Consider the following 8,634-nt stretch of genomic DNA (forward strand, 5'->3'; position numbering starts at 1 on the left):
GGGGGACCAGGGAGTCTTTGATTCAATCCACAGACTTTTGCAAACTGAGGGAGGATCCAAGCCGCATTTCAGAAAGCCCGATCTGGCAGTGTTTGTGTACAGGGAGTTGGGGGGCGGGAGGGGGGCAGAGAAACTGCTGGTAGACCATCTTTCCCTTTAGAAATCTTCCATATTTAAGAATAGATTGAATAACCCCGATGGCCCCAAGAAAGGGTGAACAAGATGATTCAATGCAACCGACATTTATTGAACACTTACGTACACAAAGCAAGAGAAAATGTTAGATGCTTGTTAGAAGCAGATATTTCTGATTCTGGTCTTAAGCCACCCCTGAATCGAAGAAATCCAAACTAAACAGAACACTAAGGAATTATTCCACTTCAAACGCCTGCCAATTTCCTCAAGATGCCGCTTGTGACAGATATAACTATATTCCAGGAAAGTACTTGCCCCTTTTCACTGCAGACTTTGCAGACTTCAACATAAATAAGACAGGCCCCACTTTGTTTAGATAAATTTTTATGAAGGTATTAATCCAGAGCTTGGTATATATTTCACTGTCAATGAAAAATTCACCTCAATTTAATTTTCTTAAAAAGTGAAAATTTAAAACAACTTACCAGGCTCTTTAATGCAACCCAAGAAGTAACTCATGTTTTTGATGACTTCAAACTCGTTCCAAACTCAACTGGGTCTTCAGACTTTTAATTTAGGAGTTGAGGAAAAGACTAAAAACTTCTGGAAGAAATCAGAATAAAGTTCCCAGGACATATTAGGAAGTTTTTTGGTACAGGTCACATACTAGAACATATTTCTTAAGTCATATCATGTAAGATGGCTCTCGGTGTATGAAATGTGCATTTATGTGTTAATTTCATGCCAGAGTTTACCTATATAAAATCAAAATATATGAGTACCAGTTCTGAAGAGCTTCAGGCCAGGTCAGGCTTTGGGGATGTGCAGCAGTGTGTGTGTGTGTGTGTGTGTGTGTATGTGCACGTGCGTGTGTGCGTGTGTGTGTGTGTGCGCACGCGCAGGGGTGAAGGAACAGACACAGCAGTAAAACCAAGAAATCCAGTCACTGGGAGAAGACTGAGTTTGGATGAGATATTTGAGCTGGGTCTTGAGGGCAGGTGTGCCAGGCAGTCTGATCCCTGACAAGGGAATCGTTCACACGAAGACCCAAAGTACTACTAACCAACGGGCACGGGCCATTCTGGAACCACCGTGGCTCCCGTGGCTGCACACATAAATTGTGCGTGAGATGTATGCTGAGCCCTGGCCTTTGGACTTGACCTTGCGGGCCACTGAAAGCCAGTGGACGGGCCTCAGTCAGGACCAACGTGAAATCGAGGGAGGGCTTGTTCCTGGTTGAGAATGACCTGCTGCTTCTTGTGCCCAGAGGATGCAGAGGAAGGCTCGGCTCCAGCCACCTCCCTCCATGGGGCAGCTGGCCTGGAAGTGAGCCCCCATCCAAGAAAGGTGGCGGGTGACACGTGCATGACCTCCCTGGAGGCTGCCTGTGTCCAGCGTGTGCCCTCCATCACCATGCCTGGACCTCAGGGAGCCTCCCAGTTACATTTTGTAAATAACTGCGTCAGACGTGCCAACTAGAAGATTTGTACGTTCCCTCAAGGATTGAAAATTAACTAATTGCCATAAAAATCACATTTCCCTAAACACTTTTTTGAAAAAAATGCATGAACTTATGGAAAAGTTGAAAAACCAGTACAATGAACGCTTGTATGCCCTTCACCTAGGTTCATATATATGTGTGTGGATGTGTATGGGTGTATATATAGGTATTTTTCTCTGCATCATGTAAAGTTAGCTGCACACACTTAACCCTAAATGCCTCTGTGCATCTCTCTTAGGAACAGGGACACCAGCCCCCATGATGACAACAGCCATGGAAATTTAACATAGAAGCCATTCTGTCATCTAATATGCAGTTCCCATTGAAACTTCTTTAGTTCTCCCCAAAATGTCCTTCATGGCCTTTTCTTTTTAAATCCAGAATCCAAGTAAGGATCAGGCGTTCTGCTTGGTTGTCAAGGCTCTTTGGTCTCCTTTAATCCAGAACAATCCCTGCCTTTGTCTTTTCTGACATTGACGCGTCTCACAGAAGGTGCCCACAGTCTGGATTCCTCTGATTGTTTCCTTATGATTAGATTCGGGTTAGACCTTTTTGGCAACAATGCACGTTGTTTCCCACTGCGCCCCATCAGGAAGCACATAACCTAGGTTGTCTCGCCTTACTGGCCAAGGTTGGTTACTTGGTTTAAGCGGGGTCGGCCAGATCTCTTCATGGTAAAGGTACACTTCCCCCTTTACACCGAATAGAATGGAAATCAGCTTCCTCTTTATAATGCTGGAGTGACACTCTGAGACTATGAGAATGTTCTGTTTCCTGACAACCTTTCCCCCATGGCTTTCAAACCCAATAATGATCTCTGCCTGCATCGAGGACTGGTTGCAGCATGGTTATTTTCCAGCTATCTCATCCTTTCTACACTTGCTGCCTGGTATTCTTGAGTAAAGAAGACCATCATCTCTGGAGGTCTAGGGCAAAAATGAAAATGCAGAGCCTCTTTTTCAAGATGGTGACAGAAGAGCATTGAACCCAAGACAGGGCCTGGGCGACTGCAGTGGCTGCAAGCCCAGGACGCCGGCCTTTCCCCCACTGAGGACGTACGTAAGGGGGTACCTTTCAGCATCTCTGCTCCAAGCGTCTCCACTTAGGCCGATGAGAACCCAGCAGGCAGGCTCCTGTGTCTCTTTCCCATGTCCCTATCGGTTTTTGTGTACTTCTGTCATTTCTGGAACAATAAGATGACCCCCAGGCTCACAGTGTCCCTTCCTTGCCCAACATCTACAGCCAGCCACTTCTCCAAGGAACCCTGTTTCCTTTTGGTTGGGGGAATGGCTGGTAAGAAAGTAAGGGCTTCCTATTGAGAAACCCAGAACTGCATTCCAGGCGTGCTCACAGCTCCTTGGGTGTCATTGCTCCCAATCCTTTTAGAGGACAGCAGTAGAATTTGTTTTATAGGGATACTCAGTTGTTCTTTCCTACAACTCTCACCAAATAGCCTCCACTCCTGACAACAAACCTACCGCATCAAGATTCCGTCCCTCCTTCCCTCCTTCCTTTCTTCCTTCATGTTCTTAGAATGTATCCCACTGATATATTCAAATTTTACTTCATGTTTGTGTGGTCTGTCTAGCTGATGTCCATCTAGATTCCTGTGTTTCTGTTTGTATTCAACATAAGGGTTTGCTGGGTCAACTGAAGTAAAAATGCACAATGTGGGAGCCGTGAGTTCAGTTCTATTTGGAGACTCACTGAGGACTCTAGCCCAGGAGCTCTGAGGAACTGCTCCAAAGAGGTGGGGCGGGGGGAGATGTCAGTATATACGTGATATTGGAGAAGGGGTAGCTGCAATCAAGCACACGTCTTGGTAGAAGGTTACTATTAGTCACAAGGAACAGATTATCTCAGTTCAAGATTTCAGCACTTTTCTAAGTATGGGAAGATACAAGAATCTAGGTTCATGAAATTTTCTCCTGAAAATATCTAACTATCTGAGGGCCTGTTCTCCTTGTTTTCCCAGAGCGCAGAGGGCCTCATTCCTGCTCTCCACCCTGAATTCCTTTCAGGGTGTACGGTAGGTAGAACTGGATGATGGGCAACATTCTTTGTTTTACAGCTGTTTTGTAGTTTTGGTTTTTTTTTTTACATTTTCAGTTTTTGAACACATAAAACATTTGTATGGTTCAAGAGATGAAACTGTAAAAAGGAATGCTCAAAGAAATCTCCTGTTCCTTCCACCCCTTTCCACATTCTCCCACCGTAACCATTTTCATTACTTTTTAGTTTATCTTTCTTGTCTCCTTTTGAAAAAAAAAAAAAAGCTTATATATATTCATGGATCTTACACAAAAGACAGCATATTGCACGTCATCTTTTGCGCTTTGCGTTAAAAGCACATTTTGTAGTCTCATCTCAAGTCCTGTGTTCGTTTTTACCTTCCAGGATCAGTGGGGATGACAGAATGTGTTAATAAAAATGTTACTAGTGGAATCATTTATTAACAACAATAAGCATTCCTTCTTAACATCAGTTTTCAGGGCTTCTCGATAAAATGAGGGCTGAATGAGTTGCTCTCGGAGCTCCCTGGCCGTGCTAGCAGCCTAAATTATTCTCCCAGCAAGGGGAGAGTGTCAGATAGCAATGACCCTCATGTCTCGGGAACTAAATTTCTATTTACTTCTCAACACCAGCAAAATTATTTTTGTGGTTGTAAAAGTTTTCAAGGGCATATTGAAGACCTGGAGCCTGGAGATGGGGTGGCTGAAGGAAGTAAGAGAGAAATCATTAACAGACCAATCGTGGTTCTACATTCCTTGAAGCAAACTCAGCATATAAAATGGAGATGTATAGGAAAGCGAAATGAGGGGTCCGTGTTTATTTTGATCAAGAAATTGTTTCTTTAGGAAAAGCGTCCCTTATAGGATCCTCTGAAGTGGTAGGCTTCTCGAGTGCCTTGAAAATGACTCAGTCTTTAAAAACCTGAGTCACATTTTTTTTCCAGAAACACTCTTGTGTAAAGCAACACATCTATCTTCGTATCTAAATGTGGATCTCTTAAAAAGCAAAAAAGAATCCCGAATCTGTCGCTGATGATTTTGGTATAGCTGAGCAGTGTGGAGGTAAGGCTGGGAGAGGGAAAAATTAACCAGAAATTATTGGGGTTTTTTTTTAAGGCCCATGAGAAGGAAATTCAGTATTTTTTTCTCACTGATTCTGGAAGGCTCCATAATTTGGGCCGGTTCCTAGTCATGGATGGGAAGCACAAAGAAGGAGCAACCTTGCGTGTATTACAATGCAGGTTAAAATGCTAGGTTTGAAATCAGATCACCTATCCCTTCTCGGTGATTTACGAAACTTGAGTGACATTATAACCCAAACAGAGTAAAAAGCATTCCAATCAGGTCTGTGGTTCTCCTAACATCTTCATAAGTTCAGTAACACTTAAACATCACCTATGAGAACCCTAAAAAGACATTCTGAAGTCTTTTTCTTAAAACGTTGGGAACATGTAGTAAATACGCACTATAAAGTACTATTTTTAAAACATGATTGATTTGTTACATTATAAATTCAGCAGCACATGAAACCAAGTAGCGTATATACCAAGAGTTCCCCTCTTTCTTTTTCCTTTCCTTTAAATGAGAGGCTACTCTCTATCCTCCAGTACTCCTGGGGCCATAGAACAAGGAGAGGAGAGATGGGAGGGGTACAGTGTCAGGTGTGGGGGGCTGCGGCAGTCCGAGGGGAAGGAGTGACAGGGCTGGATGGCAGCCAGCTCTGGGACTTAGCAAGTCAGGGTGCACGATCTGCTGTGTGTCTGCACCTTCGCCGGGGACTTTCGCCTGCCGCTGTTGTGCAAAAACACACGACGGGTGCCTCCACGAGGCACGACGTAAGTGTTGAAGTCCTGTGTAAATTTAATTATTAGCGTGAACTGAAGGTACTGTCATCGTTTAACTCAGCCGACCTTTTAAATGGATAACCAACCTTGAGGCTTAATTGGATTTAAAAAAATCAATTTCTAGCCACTGCCTAGCATGGAAATGAAGCGCTACATTCTCAGGCAATTGTAAAATCAGTTCTGCTCGAGACTATTTTTTATTATTTACAACGTCAACATGACACGATCCATCTTGGTCAGCGTTTTATGCAGACGTACACCTTTTATACGGACAACCGCAGATGGACACGTATGCACACCGAGGCATGTCACAAAAGCAGCATTATTATCTGCTGGGCGGCAGCCTTAGTCATCGGCAGCCAGCCCTTCACACCAATTACACGAAAAACTGAGCTCGGGGTAATGACATACCGCTCTTTGCAAATCTCTCTTAGCCTCAGTCTGCTCTAATCTTTGTAGTAAGAAAAAAAAAAAATCCTTGAGGAAGCTTTTACCAAATCACATCTTGACCATTAAATCTTTCTGGAAGAAGGTCATTTAATTTTATGGAAAGAAATGAACACTGAAAAGGGCATAAGCAGAAACAGTACTGGTCTGGAAATTGGGAAGTCGAAGATTCTAGTTCCCGCCGTGGGTTCCACTAGTCTTGTGACCTTGGCAAGCCCTCTGTCGGCTCTCAGTTTCCCCATCTGGAAAAGGGGGAGGTTTGGCGGGGAGAAGGGGGGCTGCTCTATTTCCCCGACAGCTGATGAAAATGGAGGTCTATTATGGTGCCGAGTCAGAACACCAAGTTTAAAAACAAAACAAAAACAACCATTTGATTCCCTCAGCACTTCCTCTGAGAAAAAGAGACCGAATGATGCAAACCAGAGCCCTTCTGCTTGCATTACAACAACTACAAAATGAGAGAAACAGTGATTCCTAACGGCGGAATTTGGACAATTAGCTAAAATGCAATTTTAGCATAACAGTTGACAAACAGAAATCGCTAAACCCAGTGGTCTATCTTAACTAAGCCCGATTTAAATGTGCGTTGCGTTGAGTGGAGTCTCTCTTAAATGATCCATTTTAGCCAGATTACAGAGCTGAAACGGGGGCCCACACAATTATCTTGAACATTCAGGACAGACCAGAGAGCTCATTTGGACAATTGGACAAATGGTTATTTTCTTTTGCCTCAACTGACCAGATAATCGTACACAAGTCCCTGCCATCTGATGCTGTGGAAATGTCCCTTTGTGTTGGAAGAAGACCCAGCCACGGACCGGTAGACCGCCGTCGGGGTGGTGTGGAGTCGGGGACGGGATACACACGGCACACGGCTGACGCCCACCGTCCAACTCCAAGTCCTGAATCGGAGGCACCTTCAGACGAGCAGAGGCTCTACACGCCCGCACCAGCACCCTCGTTAGTTCTGACACCCATCATTTCGAAGCGGGTTGTTGTCTCCCAATTTAAAAACAAAACTAAACAAAAGCATCAGGCAGCAAAGTTAGAGGTGGCGTCTGGGTGGTCAAGGGAACTTGGAGAGAGGAAACTAGTTTTTAAAGGGCTCACACACACAGGGATCTACACCTCGGGCCCCACCATGTCCACGTGTGCACAGCGCTGAGTTTCAAAGTGTAGCTAACATCAAACAAACCGAGTCTGCCCCTCTAAGTCTTAGGGGGAGGGGACACTTAGGATGACTAGTCAGTGAATTAGCACCATCCCATCCTCCCTACACCCAACAAATGAATGTCCGATCCGCGGAGACAGCAAGCCAGTTTCTCCACGTGGTTCCCACATCTTGACTAGAACCGGGGATCCTGATGATAGGAGTTAAGCCAGCAGGTAGAGAAACATGCTATCCAATAAATGTAGAAACAAATGGTGGCAGGCTAGCTGAGTCGTTCTGCTGCGGCTACACAAGTACGACAGGCAAACCAGGAAGAATTCTAGGCTGCTCCAACTCCTGGTATGAACACAGTTCTGAGAAGATGTTCAGGACACTGACAGGGGCAACTACACGCAGCCTGTCCTCCTGCCGTCAACATGTGTCCCCGAGAGGACCCACCCAACGGTCCACACGCGACACGGTCACGCCTGAGGGCCAGCACCCGAGGAGCTCTCTGCCCAGCAAGCAATGTTTCCAATCACTGTACCTGCACGTACCTGGAGCACCGCCTCAAGAGAAGGCCACCAAAACCTCAGTGGGAACACGAGCCACGAGGCTACCGCGCAAGGAGCACATGCGTCCGGCAGAGCCCACGCGTGCGGCCGCGTCTCCCGCGGCCCCGTCAGGATGGAGCGTTTCTTCGGTGTGTATCCTCGGAGAGTGGACTTGATCGTGGACACAGCCAATGGCTGATAAGCAAGCTGGGGGGCTGTGGTTCCAGTCTAAAGACAAGGTGAGCGCACAGGAAGAGGAGAGGCTGCTTCTTCCGTGTGGATCGGCGGGCTCCGGAGACACCGCGCTGCCTGGAGCAACAGTGACCTCCAAGGACTGAATGCATGGCGCCCAAGGAGACCGCCCGCAGAGCCAGCGCCCGCTTCCATGTGTGTGCACCCTGGGGTGTAGCTAAGAAGACACACGCCCGGCGCGCCCCGATGGCATCTCTCACCGGGCAGACGCGGGTGAGAGTCAGCGATGAGTTAACAGAGAACCCTCCCGGCCTTTGAGGAGCCCAGGACCTTCGAGAGGAAATACAGTCCTGGCTTTGAGTTCGACTGGCAAACACCACCCCCGAAATTTTCCGATTAATAGGATGGGAAACATTCAAAGTCATTGAGAAGTTCAAGTCTCCCGGAGCCCGTGTGTAAGAATTACTTCTCAACGAGGCACACATAACTACGGTTTTATCTGAAGATCTCCAGTGTTTCTTGCTATGTATATAAAGCATACATTTTCATAAGGAAAGTAATGATCTGCCTTTTTGTATAGTGGGTAGCAAATCGAGGTGGTCCCCTTGAAAGCATCCATTAGACAGACAGATGGACCCTCAGACACTGAGACAAAGGCCTCGGCACAAAACAAATAGTCATCAGCCCAAACGATCACAGAACAGGCCAGGCTCTCCCGAAACACAGACGCACTTGAAGAAAACATGCACCCCATCGTTAAAATTAATACTAGGATAGCAGGATGTTCTTTAATCTGCAC

This window comes from Eschrichtius robustus, chromosome 16, assembly GCF_028021215.1.
Source record: "Eschrichtius robustus isolate mEscRob2 chromosome 16, mEscRob2.pri, whole genome shotgun sequence".
NCBI lineage: Eukaryota > Metazoa > Chordata > Mammalia > Artiodactyla > Eschrichtiidae > Eschrichtius > Eschrichtius robustus.